Source organism: Schistocerca serialis, chromosome 5 (assembly GCF_023864345.2).
Source record: "Schistocerca serialis cubense isolate TAMUIC-IGC-003099 chromosome 5, iqSchSeri2.2, whole genome shotgun sequence".
In the NCBI taxonomy this organism is placed as follows: Eukaryota; Metazoa; Arthropoda; class Insecta; order Orthoptera; family Acrididae; genus Schistocerca; species Schistocerca serialis.
In genome coordinates this window covers 813,796,507-813,820,453 of record NC_064642.1, presented here as the reverse complement: position 1 = coordinate 813,820,453, position 23,947 = coordinate 813,796,507, and positions in this window count along the sequence as shown.

The following is a 23,947-nucleotide window of genomic DNA, read 5'->3' as shown; positions in this document are numbered from 1 at the left end:
AGCATACACACACACACTATATCGAAGATGTCAGGAAATATCTACAACAGATCATTGGGCGGGCCATTAGATTAATGGAATAAAGATGAAACAACTGCCACCAAGGCGCACTACTCAGGCTCATTCTCTCGGAATTTCACGTAAGCTAACAGCCAAGCCATCAGTCACAGTTTTATAACGAGGCCCAAACTTCGTGTCTAGGATCACATGGTCAACGGGCCTGAGCGACCATAGTGCCATACCTTGGACATCAGTGCATGGTGCAGTCCAGCGAATCGGTTGGCATGTAGGCGCACAATGCCTCGCAGTCAGTGCGAAAGACTTTTAATAGTGTAATTACTTATGGTGAGTTGTGTTAATGGTATCCCTTGTGTGATTGAAAAAAATGCGACATATTTAGTCTTTTCGATTTATTTTACAAGATCTGCATCTTCCAATAAGGCAGAGAATAATGAGCAACAGAAATACAACCCCTCCAAATTGAATTTTATAAATAAACAGCATATCCTCTGCTTTGTAATTGAATTTCTTGCTATCAGATCCTTCCTCTCAAGCATGGACTCGTCAGTTTCCATGTGTGGAAAGGGAGGGGCCAGGGGGATTTGCCAGAGGGGGAGAGGTTAACTAATTTATTGATTTAATTAATTAGTCACTCAAACAAATGGAATGGGAGGGCGTTTTCGAAAAATTCAGGCCTGAAACTGTGCTTGTACTGGCGAGGGGGAGGGGCGAGGGTTGAAGGTTTTCAGGGAGGTGAGAGAGGGTAGGGGGATGATGGGTCAGAGGGCTGGGGGTTTCCCAGAAGGGGAAGGGGTTAATTAATATATCGATTTAATTAATTAGTCAATTAATTTGATATCAAAAGAGTACTTGTGTCATCGAGGGGTTTCCCAGAACAGAAGGGGAGGGGGAGGTGGAGGTGTAGGGTTGAGGGGGCTTTCTCAGAAGGATGTATTACCACCACGTGGTCATACATCAATTAACAGAACAATGTGTTAAGGACAAGGGGAGGGGATCAAAAATCACACAAGTTTGCCCCTGAATGTTTGCAACCTGCACTAAAAAATGGTCTCAGAACACATGTTTTCCCTCTACTCAAAGTCAGTGCAGAAGGTCTAGTTGCCACAATGTTATAGGACTATGTGACAGACAGAAAAATTATGTTCCTAGTTTTTCCTGTCATTTGAGAAATGCAAATTTCTCCTCACATCTTTCACCATCAGAGCATTCCCAAAGCACATTATTTTGTCAATATTGCTTAAAATCACGCTAAGAGACACCAGAACACATTGGTTACTGAGCTCAATTTTTGTGCAAAGGAAAAGTAAGCAGTGTGAAAATGGCATTACTATAGGTAAAAGCATTCATGTTCTTAACACTAGAAGTACCAGATTTCGTTGTACGCCTAGTAGTAACATGTGGGTCAAACATAGTGGGAAACCACCGTTTTATTCTTATTTGGGTGGTGTTTTGAGTGTCGCCATGTTGACAGTAAGTTCAGGAAGACTCTAAAGAGTAACCAAAGGATAATTCGGTCTCTAAAATGAATAGCACACTGTCAAACATAAATTTTCAGAAATAATTTATTTATTTTAATATTTACAGAAGAAATTCCACAATCTTAGGTCAATCATCGTTAAAACAAGTAGGTAAAACAATGTTGCAGTGCCTTTCTTTTTATAAAGATTGAATCAGAATTAAAACTGTTTATGTGAGTACTACCAGTATTTTCAGTTTTACAGACAAATAAGGTAAGTACCACATATTTCTGAAAGATTCTAAAACGCAGCAGGTGGCTAAAATGCTGTGCGTGTTTTCTTGCTTTTTGTGATCAATGAAGTAAAACATAACAACAAACAATTTCAGTCTATAATTACAAATATTTGGAAATATTTAAGTACAAATAGCTGACTGAATTGCCTAAGCTGGGATGGGCTCATAGTTCAGGCATTCGAGAGGAGTTTTTGCCTGGCAGCTTTTGCATACGTACTTATTGCACTTGAAGCATACGTTTGATGTTTTATTTCTCTTTGCTGCTTTGTTGTTTGCAGGACCCTGAATTTGACAACACCTCCTATTCCCACTTTGGCCAGCGTCGATATCGAGTGCCTGCAGGGGGAGATTGGCTCCTCTCTGCACTCTGCTGGGTGCCACAAGCTCATCAGCTACCCTGAGGGTAAAGTCTCGAAGTGAAATCACCTTAGATGTAAGTAAATTAAAAATTTTGTGAGCGCTGATCACGGCAAGGTCAAGAATATTGTAAAAGGCATACACAGGTCATCGGTGGGTGCCAGCTCGGACACTGTAGTGCCTAGCCAGTTAGTCAACTATATCTACTCTAGCCTTAGTTTTATTATTTATTTTCTGGAAGTTTTGTCTCTATATTATCAATCACCTGACGTCCAGCATGCATGTTACTCAGAATAAGGACTTTTTTTTCATCTTCCCTTGGTATTCTGTGAGTAGACTGTCGCTTGACTTGTACATGTTGAATACAATGCGTCGTAACCACATCGCGCCGCAGGAGGGACGTCTTTGAGCGATCTCCGACGTATTCCTTTTTGTTTTAGCTCATCTGTTTTTTTTTTCGGTCATGAAGTCAATAGTACACATTATTGGAAGTGTGTTGATATTGCAAAGGACGTGCTAAAAGGTGATTTGAGCCTCTAGACCATCCTTACAAATCAACATCTCTTTAAAAAGTGTGTTGTTGATATAATTCAACAACAATTAACGAATTTTGTTTGTTTTAATTTTTTTTCGGGTGGGCACAAAGTATGCTCCCACCCCCCATCCCCTTCCCCCCTTTGTAATGCTCGTTTTGAAAAATCCATTGGTGTCAGCATACAGATGGAGCATTAAATAAGGCAAATGTTGAACGAAAATGAAAATTAAAGCGATCGCTTTTGACAAAGAAATCTGAAGAATCCATCAGAAAGAACCATTTCAGCTGTGACTTGTGTCATGCTATTGTGACACCAAACACCCCTTTTCGAAACCTAGAAAATCCTAATTTCAAATGTTTTCTTGAATAGTACTGCAATCTGTCTGTTCCGGCAAAGGCAAAGTTGCGTAAAAATTATGTGGATTCAGTTTCCACTGACGCACTGCATAGAATCCGAGAGAATATTGCGTAATCTTGCATATGGATTTATGTTGATCAAAATACTGACAGTCTTGGCCGGTAGACTGTAAATCTCATTGTTTGCACGTCGGACCAAGATGCCACTTCTGGGACTTACCTGACTGTTCAAAACAGCTCCCAAAGAGTAACTAGCAAACAATTCCACACTTTGAGTGTGCTGTATCCAAAACGCCTGAATAAAAACGAGATGCTTCTGCCTTCCAGATGCCGGTGCATATATGATTGTGGCGTTTCAGTTGCATCAAATTTTCTACCCTTTGCTATGCATGTACATTGTACCAACCGTGTAGCAGAGCAAGTATGGCTAGAATTCCCTAACGTAAATAAATTAATCTCTATAGTAAAGAAATATTTTGTTAAGACACCATCATGGATACAGGCGGACAACTTCCAGATGTTCCACAGCCACATGAAGATGATGTTGATGGCTGGAGCACGTGGTTAGCAGCAGTGGACTACAATAAGCACCTCCCAGCAACGTAGAAGGTAACTGCTAAAGTTACAGAGGCGGCGTCGTACAGTAGATTTACAAAGCACGTACTCCAAAATTCTTCAATCCAGCGGGACTTGGCATATATTAGAGCCCGCTACAAATTTATAGTAGGGGCTGTTTCCTAATTAGAAAGGAGACCGGCTAGCGAGAGCATATCCTTACTGAAGGAAGTGAAAAAGAAAGTTAATGAAGCGCCAAGTGAAGTGGGAGGGAAAGTATGAGCAAAAATGGCTGAATTACTTGTATACAACAGCATACATAAGTAACGGAAAGTCCTCGTCCCTTGATTGCAGCATTCGTGTCCAACATGAGACGAAAGTAAAACTCACCCCTGTCACATCTGTTGAGGAAGAGCTTTTTCCGGCTTATGGATGAATACTGACTGACAAGCACCTTAGTTTTACTCTGGAAAACGTAGATAAGGTTTTAGTTATTTAGCGTGAGGCCAGCTATGGTCTGAATGTTTGAAACCACTGTTTTATCAGTAATTAATTACGTTACATATTACAATATTTCAACGTATGGCTGTATGTGTTTTACACTGTATTATTATCTTAGGAAAGCTGAAGAGGTATGAGATCAGTTTGAGCATGAAAGTGGTATAGCGTCTGCTGTGTTGAGCTGTTGTGCGTGTTTATACTTTCCTTTTTTTAATGAGTAACAATATGCTCATATGTCAGCAATGTTTCTTTTACATTATAGTTAGTTCTATGAGATCAGTTTGAGCATGGAAGTGGTATAGCGTCTGCTGTGTTGGGCAGTTGTGCGTATTTATATTTTCCTTTTTGAAATGAGTAACAATATGCTCATATGCCCACAATATTTATTTTACATTATAGTTACTTCTACTACATAATACTTTTTAGGGCCTATTTAAGGTTTTATATAGCCTAAATGAAGATCTGAATGAGCATATTTTAGGTGCCAAAAATGCACTTTTTACAATATAAAAGATGCGTGGTCTAGTAATAACCAGTTGCACAAACATGTATACATAACAACATATAGTATGCCTTGTAAGAAGCTTTGTCATTGTTTATAATGTATGCCTTCAGTGACATGTTATAACGAGTGGGACATAATAACTCATTTTTAACGAAATGAAGCCTAAGACAGGCAACCAACTACGTCCATGAACAGAAATGCTAATGTAGACCAATTATCTACTAGAAGATCAAGAAAATAAAGGTGACTGACACAGATAATAGTTTTAATTTTTCTTTTATATCATAAATGGTTTCAATTTACACATCAAAATCGAACATGGAAGAAGTAACGTAACTACAGGATAGACTCGTGGATGTGAAATGCCATCTGACGTTTTAAATAAGAGAAAGACAAGGAGTTGTAAGAGTTTTTTATTTCCTTATCAGTTAGTATATACTGCCAAATAACAAGTAACCAACAGATGAACAAGATCATATTAGACAGGCCTTACATACTGTAAAAACTACGATATGCTGAAAAGACAACTTGCAGAAACTATAAATTATCGAGGAACCGCCAAATAACAGCATTTTATGTCAACAAAAATCAGATATGCCGAAATGTGCGGATCTAAAGCAACCATGTTTGGCAAGGGAGTCTGCATACATCTGGCGAATAAGGGTCTGAAAATTTGAAGAGACATTTGGCGAACGGAAAAACAGGGTGAATTTTGGATACATGGATCGAGAAGAAGGTTGTTTTAAGCGTGTTACGGAAGAGAATATTCAGATTTTCGAGCACATCATGATTGTGAACGACAAGAATTTGACTCAAAAGATGTGGAACGAAACAGACTTAACCGGGAAGAACTGAGTGAAAGAAGTCGGAAAGGAATAGAAAGCAAGTGCGACATTGGAAAAATTTGATGCACAGAAACACACGATAGGTTCTGCCACAGGAAAAAAGTGCGATATCCTAGCTGGACTAGTACTGGGCTCAAAAACAAGGTAAAAGAAGGGAGAAACAAGAGGAACGAGAGGTATTGTTTAGAAGGATGAAGTGATGAACAACTCATTCGAGAATCCAAACGATCGATACGAACCAAAGAAATAAGTAAACTGCCACTGACAGACAGTTTATAGCAAAAAATATCTTACTTCATACGGCAACTTTTTTTAAAATTTGTGTAATACTACTAGAATCGTTTAAAATTATTTACTTTTGCCTTTCTTTGCAGAAGATCCCTTGGTTTTTCGCTTAAGCCTGGAAGAATGAAATCAGATCCAAAACAAAACAAAAAAATTAAAAAATAAAGAAAGAAGTGAGACATAGCGACCATACACGTTTTTCCTCCAATCCCTTAACTGCATGACGTTCTATAGAGCGTGCACGACATGAATTGCATATGTAAACGTGGAAAAATAACCTGTCGAGACTGTGATGTAATGATATTAATAAAAACACGTTGCGTTTCATTTCTAGCGCTAACGAGTTGATGAAGGAACACAATATCAAAGAAAGAAAAGTCAAGCTTGAGTTATAAAATTTTATTCAAGATGCAATATAAATGTTTACACCTGTAAGTTTATCATTAAGTGCTTAACATGCAGGGTATTCCCAAATTCCCGTATCATATTTCCAGGACTTGTAGAGTGGAGTGAATACATAATAATTTGTTTAGAAATCCATTTCCGGAAACGTCACCCAATGGCGCTACAGAGCGTCAAAGTTATATACGTCGGTAACTGTAAATGTATGTGTATGCAGGATGATTCCGTGGTGATGTTACAACTTTCTAGGACGACGGAGGAGGATAAATGTATCAGTTTGTAGTAAGGTCCTTAAACGGCAACGACCGGTCGAATGTTATAAGCGAAATCCGTCGTGCGTTCTGATACCTCTGACAGTGGAATACATGTACTGGTACTGCTGTTGCTAAGATTTTAGGGCAAGCAACTTCCGGATGTGCTAGTAGGGGCCAAAACAAGAAAAAACGTTTCGTAAACATTGGCTCTAAAATACATACCTGAGGCACTATGAGCACTTGTTTATCTATGCTGCTGTGCAACATCTCCTCTATTGAACAAGTGCTCAAAGCCCTTAAGGTATGCATTTTCGAGCCCACGTTTGCTAAACGTTTTTTCTTGTTTTGTGTGCATACTTATACATCTGAAAGTTGCCTACCCTACAATTTCAGCAACAACAGTAGCGGTACATGTATTACGCTACCAGAGATGCAAGAACGATTTTCTCTTGTAACCTTCGAGTCATCTGTTTCCGAACCAGGGACCCTTACCTCAAATTGCTACATTTAACCTTCTGCTTTCATCCTAGAAAGTTTGTAACATCATTACCGAATCATATATATCGGCGCCTGTAAATGTATGTGTGTACAGTATGACTTTGAGGCTCTGTAGCGTCGTTGGATGGCGTTTCAAGACATGGGTTCCTGCTCAAAGTATTATGTACACACTCCTCTCTACAAGTCATATAAGTTTGTAACGGGAATTTCCGGACACCCTGTATGTACCGTCATTGTTTCTACGTAGCAGTTTAGAGCCTGTTCTTTCAGTAGAGGCTGTATAGGGTCGAAGCAGAGATAATTTACGTTTAGTAGCAGATTTCCTCACATTACAGTTTCCTTGCTAATAACGAACTTCCGATCGAGCGTCTACCAATCTAACGAGAGACGGGTTTCTACGCAACAGACAGTCCTGAGCAGACACCATATACGAATACATCATTATGTAAGTAAAGCCGCACATTTGACAGCTGTGTGCGTGATCTACCAAATAACTTCAGAGCGTTCGCCAACTATGTCAGAAACCAAGCCAGCGAGCTTCGCCTTGGAGACCTGGGCTCTGTGTTAAAGGCACTCAGTACGTGTCAGCTATGTCACTGGCAGCTGCATTAATAAGGTGAGGCTGTCACCGTTCCGGAGGCTGGTCTGAATACCCCTATGCGTTGCTGAGCGTGGTCCTACAGAATGTGGTATGCCCTTGTCTTCCTCCGACCCTTGATTTACCCACCCAACCAACTTTAAGGGGACCAACAGGTCAATGGGAACCAAAATCACGATGCACAAGACATTTTTACATTAAAAATGAATGCCGGGGCTGAAACAAGAAACTTATCGAGAAACTCTGTAGTACTAACTGGAGAGCGTCAGTAGAAAGTCTTCGAACTTCCGCAGTTGAGTGTTGTGCTCCAGTGTGCTTGGACAGCCCCCACGTAAATGGAGTAGACACTCAGCTCAATAAAACCACAAGGATCATCTCTGGGTGGACGATAACTGCTCCACTATATCGGCTTCCAATACTGAGCCATATAGTCCCTCCTATGGTAAGAAGACAAGAAGCACTCTTGAAACAATATTCCAAAATGATGAATAGTCATCAAGTTCCCACGATGAAGATATTCCTGGGTTGACAACAAACAGAGTTCGTTACATATTCCCATCCCTGCGACTGGCGAAACGACTTTCTGATAGCAGATTCACCATTAACACTAATGGCGTGAATCCAGGACTATGAGTGACGCACCCAAAGTGCGGCATATTCATTACCCTCTGCAGAAACGAAGGGGTTTTGAACTCCCACAGCATTAGTGGACGTATATGAATCGCATCCGAACAAGACGCCGAGTGTGCGCATAGAACAGGCACATGTGGGTAAGCTGTCCAGCCCAAGCTGGTTGTGGAGCTTCGAACCGGCACATAGTCGAGGAGTGTAGACTGAGAGGCTACCTGTGTGATCCAAACGTCTTTTTCGTGACTGCACCATCAAGCCTCGAATGGGTAAGAGGAATGGACATTAGCACGTAACAACTGATTGTTGGTTAAATGTGGGGTTTGTGTTTTTTCTCCAGTTTCTCTCGGTATGTCATGTGCAGTTTTATTCATTAATTAAATAAACTGTTAAAACTACTGCAAAGTTTATTGCACGCGATATACTATTTATTTCATAGACTCGTAGTGAGGAGATACCCTAGGATGTAGAATGTCAAGAAAGAAGAATATATAATGAAGACAGGAAGAGCTAGGCCGCTGTTGCTTTCTTAGATCCTATGTAGAAGCTTCTCTGTCCGCTTCCTTACTTAAGTCGCATATCGCGCTGATTAAATTTCCTTCGCAGGTTAACTGAAACTATTTTCCGCTACCCAACGATTTAATACATGCCAAATACCTCAGTCTTACATTAATACGCTGTTAAGTACCAGAAGCCAAGACTCTTCGTATTAAAATACACATCCGACATCGACAATCGTTCCAGGGAAGTCTGTCGTGAGAGTTCGCTTCTGATTTGTAGATTACGAGCATTGTGCGAGATCGAGAAGTAATCCGTGTCGGTTCCTCGTATGGAGGGCGCTACAGTCGGCAACGTGGTATCTCAGTATCTGTGCACACTGTTACCCCATTGACTTCACTAGCGGTGACTGCCGTAGTGTGTGGCATCCGTTGTACGGCTTTCGCTCGTCGTGGAAACCACGTGTTACGGTGTGTAACGTTCCCTGGCAAACTCACACTATTAATAAACTAAAATTTAATTGTACCATATACGCCGCTATGAAGCAATTTGTATGTACTGTGATTATTTAACAAAAAATTATTATTTAATTTTGTGTAAAGGACATTCGTTATTATTGTAATATTTTCTGTAGTAATATTCTCGATGTATTTAGAATGGTAATATTTCTATACTCATAATGTAATTGAGAAATGGGTCAATATCTGCGATAACAAAAATGTAAAATTCAGCCACAGAGGAAAATAGTGTTGTAAGATTACAAAGAGATGTTAATGGTCAGCAGTAGTATAAAAACCAAAGCGTAGTGTGTATTCTTTGTCGTCTCCCTGTAGAGCTGAGAGTGAGAGGAACCGGTGACGTAGCATTTTATGAATGGGTAGACTTCTTTTGTCTGTATCTAGATTTAGCCGCCATTAGAGGAGAAATTACAAACTGATGTAAGTTGAATTATTGTTGTGGTCTAAATACATTATAACTTAACAAAAGTGTGTATTACTAATGTAAATTAGCTTGCCCATGTCATCTATAATATTTCTTTAAAGAATTTTCAGCATTTTTAGCGGTGTTGTTGGGCTGTGCCGCGACCGAACGATTTGCAGCGGCGGCACATTTAAGAAATCGTCCCGGTAGGAAAAATTAACCAAACCCGTAAATCGGGAGCAGATAAAGATTAGCACTACATTTGAGAAAATTTTTTCCTTTTACAGCGATCCTGAGACTGACGGAATTTATTACTAGTTTCACATTTGTGCATTCATAGGCGGATAGTTAACGTTGAAATTTAACAATTTTGGTTCCTTCAAATAACTTAAATGTATACTGAAGTGTGTTTTATCAGTGATAATTAAACGTCGGCTTGGCAATATTTAACCATTTTCTGCTAATAGAGACAGTCTTGTGTTCCATAGCTAACGCCGGGAAAGAATTCAGTAAATATTTAAAAAAAACCACTGCATTTAGAAAATGTGTGCCAAGGCCGAATTATATAAAGGATTTAATTCTCAACTAAAGATTCTTAATCAGTTAATATGAATTCACGTAATTTTAAATGTACTTAATTCTGTGTAAATGAATTTTTATTACCACACGTAAATAAGAGGTCCTACAACAAAGTTCGTACGAACAGAATGAAAGAAAGGTAAATTAACTAAAAAAAAACAAATATTAAAAGAAAAGGTAACTGTTGATTATGATTATTTTCTTTTTCTTTTTAATGAAATTCCATTAAATTGGCGGCCAATAACGCGGGGCACGAATATGCAGTGGCCACAAAATACCCATGAGATAACTAGGGAATTATTGTAGTCGAACTTTGTTGGAGAACAATTAATATTTTTTTCATGTATTGTATGTATTGCCTAACCAATATTGTGTGGTAATACCTTTATATGATTTTTTACATGAGAACACTATATACCCAGAGGCAAGCTGAAGAAGACAGCTCATTATATCGAATAATTAATTACCTACCACAATACCAGGGGGCAGCTGCACCCAAGATAGATCACCATAAGGTAAAGCTACAGTGTAATTGTCCTGTGGGTAGTAAAGTAGCCTCAGTGCAGTGTTCTCGGAACATTAGTGGTGTGCTTGTTGTTAGTGTTTTTTTTTTTTTAAATAACAAGACATTTGAGTAGTTAGTCTTTGTAGTATGTAATAAGTGTTTCAACAAATGACCATTTCTTGTTTGATTATGTCAGTGAAACCTTAGTGTTGGGATATTTAGTTCAGATTTTGTTGACTATGGTTAGATTGCGTAGTCAAAAAGATATAATCATGGATAATGAACAACAGTTAGCAAGTAGTGATACCGAGTTAGAAAGTGAGGCACAAAGTAATGTTAGTGGCGTAATTCAGGAAGTAGAATGTGAGAATCTGGGGGCAGAAGGGCAAGAAATGTTGCCACTGCCAGCCAGTGATTCAGTTGATAGTAGAAATACTGTGCCACCCACAAGCACTAGACACGGACCGGAGAGTGGTGAGGTGTCAGAAGTGCAATCATTAAGGGTTATGTTCGAGCGCATGCTCAATTTCCAAGCTGAATTTGCACGTATGCAAGCAGAACGCGATAGAGAACTTGATGCTAAACAAGCAGAGCGTCATCAACGCCTGCATGAGAGAGACTTGCAGTTAATGCAATCTTTGGAAGCTATACAGAGTGAGATTGTTAGTTTGAGACAAAACTATGAAACCATACCCAAAGCGGTGCAAGAACTGAGCGAAAGAGTAGACAGTATCCAAGTGGCTAACGCCAGTATCGTACATGAAATTAGTGTACTGGCTAACAGGATGGAACAATTAGAAATTGACACAAGTCAAGTAATTGAGCACAAAATGTCCGAACAAGTGCACAAAATTGAAAACGAATTAATAAAAAAAATAGACGAGAGGGTGCACGCCGCGATTGAGGCCAAAGACGTGGGCTCCAATGCAGAAATGCAGCACCTAAAAAAGGCGGTGCACACTGACATTCCGCTGTGGCAGCGGAATGTCAACCGTCGTCTTGCGGAGCTGGAAAACAGCTTGCTGCACGGCGACGCACAGGCGTGTGTCACGCCAGCCAGGTCCAACAATGACAGGCATATTAATACAGCAGTAAAAAATTACGACTGCAAGACAGAACAGGCAACCAATGTTAGCGAAACAAACAAATGTCACTCCAAAATAGTGATTGAAGAAAGCCTGATTAGAAACCGACAGTTTCAGATCTTTACAACGGAGAAGAAATCTGTTCACCCGGTAGTATTTATCAAGGGATTTAGAAACATTTTGCCTAGCGTTTGGAGCCATACACAGAAAATGCAGTTCGTTATGTCTTACATACAAGGAGATGCTGCATTGTGGGCAACCGAAGCAGCTGACAGTTGCGACACATATGAGCAATTTGAAAAGGCATTCTTGGCCAAATGTTGGTCAACATGTATTCAGGAGAGATTACGGAAAGAGGTATATAATCCAGAGCCGTATTCTCCACGATTAGGCAATTTGCGAAAATATTTTGAGAAATACATTAATAAGACCCGTTACTGGGATGAGCAGATTTAATCCCGGTATTTGATCAGACTTTTGAAATCACACTTGCCGACACACGTAAAGGAAAAACTTATACACGTACCGGAGAACGACATGGAACACTTCTTGTCTGTTCTGGACTCAATTGACCTGATTCAGGAGGATGTTAAGGCAGCCTCGGAACAGGCTAGAAGTAACGGAAACGGTTACAGAAATGGTCGAAATAACACGCCTCCACCAAATAATGGAAACGGCGGAAGTAACAATAGGAGACAAGATTATGTACAAAACGGCAATAGTCCGCTGGTGAATAATGACCGGAAAAGGAGGTCTGATGACCGATATGAAACAGGCCCACCAAGCAATAGTAGATGGAAAAATGCCAGGGGGCCGTGGAACACTAATACCTATAACGATGCAAACCGAACTTGGCCACAGAACCAGAGGCCCAGTCCAGACCGGCAAAACAGTGAAAGGTATGACAATAACCGACCGCCACCACAAAATGCGTCAATTGCGCAACCGTGGCGGCCGACGCAACACAACTTACACATAGTGGAGGTCAGCGACACAGAGCAGCCACACCCATCCACCAGTAACAACCCAACAAACTAGATTCAGCCGAGATACGCTCTCCATCGTCGGCTGAGGTTTGGAGTGAGAGCAGCCCGACACAGAACAAAACATCGAGAATCTGTATCCTCAGGTATAAAGACTGGGTACATATGGGACATGAATTAATAACTGAACCACCCACGTGCATAAAGGAGCACAAAGACAAAGTACAAGCGATAATAGAAATCAAAATTAACAATATTGATGTGCAAGCAATCGTAGATACAGGTGCTACTGTCAGTGTTATGAGTATGGACTTATTCGGAGTACCGGGGAACGAAAAGCGTATGCTGACTTTTCCTGTGGACAATTGCAAAGTCACTGGAGCCATCAGTGCACAGCGACAAATAATTAAACTCCAAGTGCGGGTAGAGATGTATATAGGGGGAGAAGCCATAGCGTGCTCATTCCTGGTAGTAAAGGGTTTAAAGGTAGACTGCATTTTGGGGGTAGAGTTTTTGAGAGAAAGGGACGCAGTAATCGACCTTTCTCGGGGAAAATTAAGTTTGATGAACGCGGGTAGGAGGATAGAATTGTCCATGCTCAGATCTGAAGAGGTACCTGTGCCTAATTGTAATGCTATTGACATAAAATGTAGGAATCAGTGGATACTACATTTAGACAATCATTCTCTAGGGCAAAATCTCTATTATCCAGACGTACAAAGTGATCAATTAAAAGCAAATGTGGACGCACTTGTGAAGAAAGTATCACAGTCCGAAAATTTGAACTCAATGCAACAGCAGGATTTGGTACAGTTATTATCTAATTATGTAGATGTATTTTCAGAACGAACAGGAATTGTTAAGGGATATCAGTACAATATAGAGGTGAAGCCTCACAAAACTTACTGTCGAGCCTCATACTCCATTCCTTAGTCCAAGAAGGAAATAGTAGCTATCTCTTAGCAGATCCGCAATCACGGAGAGTACGGGGACTGTATCCGCGTAAGGATGTGAAAAAATTCCTACAGTAAATGACTATAGTCCTATGTGTTATGTGTAACAAAAAAAAAGGACACCATTCTTTTGAAAATGAATGAACATTAATGATGTGTGATCTGTAGAGATAATGTACTAGTGTAAAAGTATTTAGTTATCAGAATATGATTGACTTTCTCTTTTGTTTATGAATATTTGTGTTATGTCTTCTTTTAATTAGTGTTAGCTTAAACATGCTCTAAATGTCTGCACAGATAACCTGATTAGTGCAATTATTTATAGTGTTAAATTGTGACAGAGTTCAGTCAGGAGGAACATTTTAGTAGTGATTAGTTTGTGCAATGCATAATATTCTATATGTGTGTCAAACTTGAAATATTTCTTGGTACAATATTTTCTATTATAGATATATATGTATATATGTGTAGCTGTCAGATTGACAGATTCGAACCCAGAATAATATCGATAATATGAGACGCTGAGAACTATATTTTCAAACCAGTGTTATCAAAGAGAATAATGCACCCAGTAGTGACCCGAGGGCACCATGGGAGGCAAACGTATTGCAAATTTAAGTAGCGCAAGGTTACGCACAAAGAAGCTTCAATTGAAGCATGTGCAGATCCAATCAGTAAAAAAGAGCTAGCCTGATACAGTCCAAGTCAATTTTAGCCTACAGAGACTACACTGTAGTTACGTAGGACCTTGCAAGTAAAGTGAGACATAATTTCAAAGGAGTTATTGAACAATATGCCTGAATCCGGCTGGAATGCACAAATAAAATCTACTCGAACATAAATATAGATAATTTTTGGGCAAACTAATACGAAATTTTAATATTTGTTACCATGTACGCAAATATCACACACCTTGGTAAAGAGCGAACAAAGAAGTTACGAATGTGCTGTTACAAAAATTGCACAACGGACATTGTAAATGAAAAAAAGCTTAAACAAAAGTGCAGTATTGTGTGGCAGAGACAGTGACTGTTAAACCTGCGGCAATACGTCACAAGGTTGTTTTGAACAAGCAATAAGAAACTGTATCATCGTCGTGTGTGCAAGTGGACAAGGAACTAGCACGACACGAACAGTGAGCCGATAACAGACGGTGGACCAAGTTAGTGTCAAACTATAACTCTTTGTGTGTCAAGGGACGCTAGGAAAGCGCATTGACTACAGAGATACATTTTGTCCTAAGGTGAAAACTTGCGTGTGACTAATGACAAGTCATGACATGGTGAAAAAATATTGTGTGCCCATAAAACGTGTTACTGTGACAACGAAACATTGTGCAAACCAGACTAGTGAAGGCCTACTGAATAATAACTGCCAATAACTGTGTGCGTTTTTTCCCACAGCAGGAAAAATGCCCATAAGGATAGTACACTGTTTGTGAACTTATTGCATGTTTGCTGGAGCACTGCAAGAAGATGTCACACGGGCGAGCTGATATACAACGCGCATCCGGCCACTTCAGCCATGCAGCGGCCGCAGCAGCCCGTAGCAGATCTGACAGCCACACGACTCACCGCGCCGTAGCTGTCAACACCGGGGGCGGTGACCTACACGGAGCCGACGCGCAGCGCCGAGCGCCGCTCAACAATCACTCCGCACCGCTCACCAACTACAGCATTATTGACATATTGCAAAATATTTACACAAACTGCATAACATGTCAATGAACTCGATGTTTGATAAACATTGAACATATATTATGTAACCGTTGATGACAAACTGCTAAATCAATTCAAAAGAATGACTGTCAAAGAGACAAGATTAATCATGAACCAGCTGGGATGGCTGGGCTCCGGCACAGTTTTGCCTAGGTTTCCTGTCTGCATTCGCCCAAATGGGGGAGCCATGAACATATATAACCCTGGGACTAATTAAGAGGGCCATTCCATAAAAAAAATACAGAATTGTAAAGAACGTTACTGGCACCATTGTGTCAAAGTATAGAAACTCTTTGCCAAATGCTGCCAGGGGGCAATGTAACGTTCCCTGGCAAACTCACACTATTAATAAACTAAAATTTAATTGTACCATATACGCCGCTATGAAGCAATTTGTATATACTGTAATTATTTAACAAACAATTATTATTTAATTTTGTGTAAAGGGCATTCGTTATTATTGTAATATTTTCTGTAGTAATATTCTCGATGTATTTAGAATGGTAATATTTCTATACTCATAACGTAATTGAGAAATGGGTCAATATCTGCGATAACAAAAATGTAAAATTCAGCCACAGAGGAAAATAGTGTTGTAAGATTACAAAGAGATGTTAATGGTCAGCAGTAGTATAAAAACCAAAACGTAGTGTGTATTCTTTGTCGTCTCCCTGTAGAGCTGAGAGTGAGAGGAACCGGTGACGTAGCATTTTATGAATGGGTAGACTTCTTCTGTCTGTATCTAGATTTAGCCGCCATTAGAGGAGAAATTACAAACTGATGTAAGTTGAATTATTGTTGTGGTCTAAATACATTATAACTTAACAAAAGTGTGTATTACTAATGTAAATTAGCTTGCCCATGTCATCTATAATATTTCTTTAAAGAATTTTCAGCATTTTTAGCGGTGTTGTTGGGCTGTGCCGCGACCGAACGATTTGCAGCGGCGGCACATTTAAGAAATCGTCCCGGTAGGAAAAATTAACCAAACCCGTAAATCGGGAGCAGATAAAGATTAGCACTGCATTTGAGAAAATTTTTTCCTTTTACAGCGATCCTGAGACTGACGGAATTTATTACTAGTTTCACATTTGTGCATTCATAGGCGGATAGTTAACGTTGAAATTTAACAATTTTGGTTCCTTCAAATAACTTAAATGTATAGTGAAGTGTGTTTTATCAGTGATAATTAAACGTCGGCTTGGCAATATTTAACCATTTTCTGCTAATAGAGACAGTCTTGTGTTCCATAGCTAACGCCGGGAAAGAATTCAGTAAATATTAAAAAAAAAAACACTGCATTTAGAAAATGTGTGCCAAGGCCGAATTATATAAAGGATTTAATTCTCAACTAAAGATTCTTAATCAGTTAATATGAATTCACGTAATTTTAAATGTACTTAATTCTGTGTAAATGAGTTTTTATTACCACACGTAAATAAGAGGTCCTACAACAAAGTTCGTACGTACAGGAGGAAAGAAAGGTAAATTAACTAAAAAAAACAAATATTTAAAGATAAGGTAAATACTGATTATGATTATTTTCTTTTTCTTTTTAAAGAAATTTCATTAAAGGTGGTGAGGAGATTGCCTGTATTAACCGAGCAGTGTGTCCTACCCTTCATCTCACTGCAATTTACTGTGCATCGCTGCAGTCCTTGGTGAGTACGGAACATGTGCTGATGTGCTGCACAGTGTAGTTGTTAGAAAATATTGATGGTCTATGTCCAGACCACGTATAAGCTAAGTCGTGATGCTGATATATGCTATGTGTACGGGGCTTTGGATTACTTTAATTACTTCCTGAAACAATTTTTACTTACGTATTCGGAAGAAAGTTGAAACGTTAGTTGTCGGTATACTCTTAGTAGTAAAAAACGAAAAAAAATCTCAGTACAAACGCTAATTCCTGATTCTTGACAGTAACCGCTGAGTGGACTTCAGCACAGTAGCTGCTCTCTGTAGTCAAATGTAGAATTTTTCATGCGCCGAAGAGTCACTTAGGAAATGAATCACAGTTGGCAACGGTGTTTTAAGCCGGACGCATTGGTGGTACCGCATTGCAGGTAACTAATGGATTGTAGAGTGGGAGATTTTTCTTGGAACATATTTATTTTTAAAATGATGGAACGTGAATATTTACTGTGTGTGTGTGTGTGTGTGTGTGTGCGTGTGTGAATGAATGACGGAGCTCGTGGTGCATCGCAAGTGCTACTCACAACTCTTCTTTAGATAAAGTAGATTATCCACAGAGAGAGTAGACACTTGTTTCACGTTCTTCCCCTCCATTAAACCTCTCCATTACGGCACTTGATTGACTTGCACACAACAGCCCATTTAAAACCAAACCAGTTGAAGTGTGCACTATACTTATTGTTCGTAAAGCACTTGATCGCTGCACTACTCCCGTCTGAGCTGCCAGATATTGCATGACTTCAAGCTGTTAATACTTCGTCTGACCACTTTAATAGTAATCGAATGCTGTGTACAGCACTGTAGTAATTCTTACGTAGTTACTGCTGTATTGTGTTGTCAATAAATTCATTTACTTCGAAGCAAGTAATGAGGCAATTTCTGGATTACTGCAGATACTATCTAATACTTGAAGACATTTGTTTGAGATTTTTAGTGTCTGTTACATATGTCGCTGTTATCATTAGTATTGTGCGGAACGAACAACACACGTGTGAAGTGGGTGAATTGAGAAACCTGTAAGGTCCATCGCATCAATGCTATTGAGAAAAAGTAATTATTGGTAGCTTATATCAGAATGTCTTACAAAATTGAGGATAGTAATAATCTTTTGAAAATAATTGTTTCGTGACCGAAACAGAATGGAATGATAGATTTTATCCCTCAGAAAATTTCATTTTACCCCAGACTGGGAACCACTGGTTTAGACTTAAACAGTAGGAATAACTGTGGTGGCCACTTAAACTTGTAACAGTTTAATGACCCCCTACACACGCATCAGGTTATGGGCTGACCGACCGCCATATTTCGTGGCAGCCTTCAGGCACGTCTCGACAGACTGCACTCGGCGATCACAGCACCGGTGTGTTGTGATTTGCTAACCTTAACTTCATTGAGTTTGTCCTGAAAGTTTCTCCTTGGTTTCGCACAGAAACGAGGGTTTTCCTTGGATGTTCTAGATGTAACAAAGCCAAAAAAGCAGACAAAACTGTGGGCAAAACGACTAATGCAAGGAAAGAAATTCACCCGAGTTCCGCTACTTACGCAACTGGGAGCCGATGGTTTTCGTAATTACGTAAGAATGGATGACTCGTGCGTTTCGGACCTGCTGAAATCAAATAATTCTTAACGAAAACGGATAGTCATCAGGCTGTTACCTACATTGATTTCTGCCCCATGGCAGAAGGTAGAGGATCTCAAACTCAGTACTGTTGTATCCCCACAATTATTAATGACAATGATTCGTGAAACACGCAACTTGATTTATAGTTTACTACAGAAATACTTCATGATGATGCAAAATTTGATTTATGTAACACGAAATGGCAAGTAAGTTTAATAAACTCTTAATTCGACGGCAGTCTAAACATGGCAGTTGCGCACACTACGTAGTAAATGCCACAAGTACATAAGAAATGAACCATTTAGCAACTGTTAGAACAGTAAAAAAATCACACTTCGCTTTTCTCATGTAAAATCTGGGAAGGTGCTATGGCATGGAAGGCAACTGAAGAGCCGAATATGACCTTAGCGCTGAATTTGTGAAGTTTCAGTGTCATAAGCTGCTGACAGTGAGTGCTTGGATTTTTCTTTAAACTAACAGATTTGTGGAAGAGTGTCGTCCTTACGTGCCACTGTTAGATTACTTGAAATTCTAAGAAATTTAAACATTTCCTTGATTGTAGTCTTACCAAGAAATCAGTCTGGACATGTAAGTCTTCCATGTACTGCTTGGGCGTTAGCTTATCAAAATAAAAACGAAATGTCTTTCGAAATCCGAAGTTGTTACTGAGTCAGTCTTAAATACTGTGGTATTTAATTTCGGTGCGAATGTTTACCTCACACTGAAACAAATAGCGTAAATATCGTTCGTAGCTAGGTGCTGTGATTTTACGGTCCAAAATCTGTTCCTTAACCTGACTTGCGTGCCGGCAACATTTCCACAATCGCAGTTTACAGGCTGTTACCATCAGAATTTCCTCTAAGCGCAAAGCCATTGGTATCGTGTTTTCTGTTCCAATGGTGAGATTCTTTCACAGCTACGTATTTACCATTACCGTACAGTTCGTCACTATTGCGACTTCGAAAAAGTTACTGTAGCGCAGGTGAGATGATTTGCCTTCATTCTCGCATTGTGTGTATTAACGGAAGCGCCAAGGAAATCTGTAGCATGTAGAAAATAAAACCTTAATTTGATGATAGGTTAGCCCCTGAAGTTTCAGAAATTTTATTAAACTGATATCTTAAGAAGAATTATTCTAATCAACCGAAATGCTTCAGACAACAGGCAGAAAACTTCACGCATGCTAGAGAATCGATTTACTCGGAAATCGAACGAGTAGGTGCTGTTGGTGCGTAGTACGTCCCAGTAACGGAAAAAGTGGTGTTTTGCCACAGGAGGAAAATGCGTTAGTATACGTCGTACGATTGACATTACTTACCTCCCATGTTCACTGACATGCCGTACAACGTGATCGGACAGTTGGTCACGTCTAGTGGTGAGAGGAAATGGAGCCACCAACTCGTTTCTTTCGTTAACATAACCTCGTTTGGTGTGAAACATATTACCAAATTTTAGGAGCGATGTAAGTCTGTAGGGTAGGCATGCAATTCATCTATAGAGGTTGTGAGAAACAATCATAATAAATTGTAAGGGGGTGTGCCACAGTAGGTTGTTGAAAAGACAATAAAAAATAACATACCTTGCATTGTTTCAGAGTTAATATTGTTGTCAGGCTGTTGCACGCGCAAATTAAAGTGCCCTCAACACACAATTGTCAGTTGTTCTCATAGCGTAGATGATGGCGCACGAGGCTGTTCAGTGTATGGCTCCTGTTCGATCCCTACTACAGTCACACTCCCAATTTTTTAATCTCTTGTTTGATTTTAGGAAAAACCGAAGGACACGTTTGGTCACACCGTCTCTTTCCGACGCTTGAATTTCCGTGTGGAACGAACTGATAGGCTAAGGTTAATGCTAATTAACTCGGAAACTCCGTAACGTATCGAATTGTTTCCTTACAGTTAATTGTGAAGACAACTTACTGTGCAACACCCTTAAAAGCTTTTCAGACTGTTCTTAACCACCCTGTACATCAGTCTAACAAAGTAAATGACACAGATGTGCTTTTTATGAAAAAAATTTCCAACATACTCCTTGATTTCGCAATACGATCTGTGAGTTCCACTAAGGGCTCCTACATACGCATCAATTTGTCGGTCCACCTATCAATTTCGTGGCAGCCAAAACACGTCTTGACGTTATCTAAGGTACATTGTTTGTCCTAAGAGATACGGACTTGTTTCACACGGAAAGAAATAGGGGTTTTTATAAACTGTCTTAGAGGTAATGAGGCCAAAAAGAACGTGGGTGAATTCCTTCGCTCGGATTCGTCACTTAGTCCATAGCTCTCAGCTGTTACTTAAGCAGCTGTGCCCCGATAATTTTCATAATTACCTGATAAGGGGCGAATTATTCATTTCTGAGTTGCTGAACATCAAACCATTCTCAGCGAAAAAGAATGACAGGCTGTTAACAGCTTCACGATTTCTAGCGACTAGCAGAAGTCAGGAGTACCTCAAATTCAGTGCTGTTGTTTCCCACGGTTATCAGTTACTATAATTTGTGAAACGCGCAACCTGATTTATAGTTGAGAGGTAATAAATCAAGCTGAAGCAAAAAAGTCGGTTTACATAAACATTATGTACTAGCAAAAAATGACTTCAAAGTGTAAGTTACTTATTTTAAATCCGAACACGAAAGACTACACGTGGTGATGGTGTACATAATCTAATCTAATAAATACTACAGATACATCAGGAAGTACCTGGCAACTATAAGACCTGTAAAAAAAATTCTATCCTTCGCTCTTCATAGCAGTGGTTTGGATATAGGCTGGACTTTAAACGTTTATAGCCATTAAGGAAGTATAGGGCTATTCAAAAAGAAGGAAAAGACTTCTACCGAACTCCAGTGTTCCTGGAAAGAGAGAAGTTCAAATTTCTATGCGTTAAATGAGAGCAGAATGTGTTACACGATAAATCCCAGAATGGCAGCTCATTTCCTGCCACACACGAAGCAGCTGGTGTCTCATTATCGAACTTGCAGCTTGAACAACAAGATGTCTGACCCTTAAGAATGTCAAGAATGTCACACATTTGCCGGGGGGAGGGGGGGGGAGGCGATAAAAACACGGTCCTTTACGTGGATGTCTTACAAATTAACGACCACTATACGTCGATATTCCAGTTTTTATATTAAATTTCCCATAAGTATTGGAAGCAACGTCTAAAAACACAAATTCGACGGACTTTTACTCTGAGCCACGCGAAACCCTTACGGATTAATTAAAAATAATGCTTCATTTCGTGCATCTATATTGCTAAATTCGCATGATGTGTCCCGAGATGATTTGCAGTTTTGAATTTCTCCACACAGTGTCCTTAAGGTTTCGACCGCCTCGCACCCTGTCGTGTGTACTTAAACCCGCGCACAGTGATAAGACCAGCTTTCCTCGGAAGGTTAGCACGACAGCGCTACACAGGGCAAGTTTGTTGGGTGACGTGCGGCCTACTCGCCCGACATCCCAACAAGGAGTGTCGGTCGGTCAAAACGCCTTCATACACTCCTGGAAATTGAAATAAGAACACCATGAATTCATTGTCCCAGGAAGGGGAAACTTTATTGACACATTCCTGGGGTCAGATACATCACATGATCACACTGACAGAACCACAGGCACATAGACACAGGCAACAGAGCATGCACAATGTCGGCACTAGTACAGTGGATATCCACCTTTCGCAGCAATGCAGGCTGCTATTCTCCCATGGAGACGATCGTAGAGATGCTGGATGTAGTCCTGTGGAACGGCTTGCCATGCCATTTCCACCTGGCGCCTCAGTTGGACCAGCGTTCGTGCTGGACGTGCAGACCGCGTGAGACGACGCTTCATCCAGTCCCAAACATGCTCAATGGGGGACAGATCTTGCTGGCCAGGGTAGTTGACTTACACCTTCTAGAGTACGTTGGGTGGCACGGGATACATGCGGACGTGAATTGTCCTGTTGGAACAGCAAGTTCCCTTGCCGGTCTAGGAATGGTAGAACGATGGGTTCGATGACGGTTTGGATGTACCGTGCACTATTCAGTGTCCCCTCGACGATCACCAGTGGTGTACGGCCAGTGTAGGAGATCGCTCCCCACACCATGATGCTGGGTGTTGGCCCTGTGTGCCTCGGTCGTATGCAGTCCTGATTGTGGCGCTCACCTGCACGGCGCCAAACACGCATACGACCATCATTGGCACCAAGGCAGAAGCGACTCTCATCGCTGAAGACGACACGTCTCCATTCGTCCCTCCATTCACGCCTGTCGCGACACCACTGGAGGCGGGCTGCACGATGTTGGGGCGTGAGCGGAAGACGGCCTAACGGTGTGCGGGACCGTAGCCCAGCTTCATGGAGACGGTTGCGAATGGTCCTCGCCGATACCCCAGGAGCAACAGTGTCCCTAATTTGCTGGGAAGTGGCGGTGCGGTCCCCTACGGCACTGCGTAGGATCCTACGGTCTTGGCGTGCATTCGTGCGTCGCTGCGGTCCGGTCCCAGGTCGACGGGCACGTGCACCTTCCGCCGACCACTGGCGACAACATCGATGTACTGTGGAGACCTCACGCCCCACGTGTTGAGCAATTCGGCGGTACGTCCACCCGGCCTCCCGCATGCCCACTATACGCCCTCGCTCAAAGTCCGTCAACTGCACATACGGTTCAGGTCCACGCTGTCGCGGCATGCTACCAGTGTTAAAGACTGCGATGGAGCTCCGTATGCCATGGCAAACTGGCTGACACTGACGGCGGCGGTGCACAAATGCTGCGCAGCTAGCGCCATTCGACGGCCAACACCGCGGTTCCTGGTGTGTCCGCTGTGCCGTGCGTGTGATCATTGCTTGTACAGCCCTCTCGCAGTGTCCGGAGCAAGTATGGTGGGTCTGACACACCGGTGTCAATGTGTTCTTTTTTCCATTTCCAGGAGTGTACGTACAATTTGTTGTGGATTGGCAGGAGCCAACCCACGGAGTTTGGAGGAAGCCGAAAGGCACGCGTTTTAGCTCACGCAGGCTGGCGTGAGGTCTGGAACAGGTCAAGGAAATTAGACTAGCAAAAACCGTACGTAGCTGCTGGAATACTTAACTTTAATCCATAAATGGTGAACGTCGCTCTTGACGTTACATGTTTTACAGCATCAATAGTAACTGGTAATGGTGCCTTGCTAGAATGTAGCAAATGACGTAGCTGAAGGCTGTACTAACTATCGTCTCGGCAAATTAGAACGTATTTTGTCAGTGAACCATCGCTAGCAAAGTCGGCTGTACAACTGAAGCGAGTGCTAGGAAATCTCTCTAGACCTGCCGTGTGGC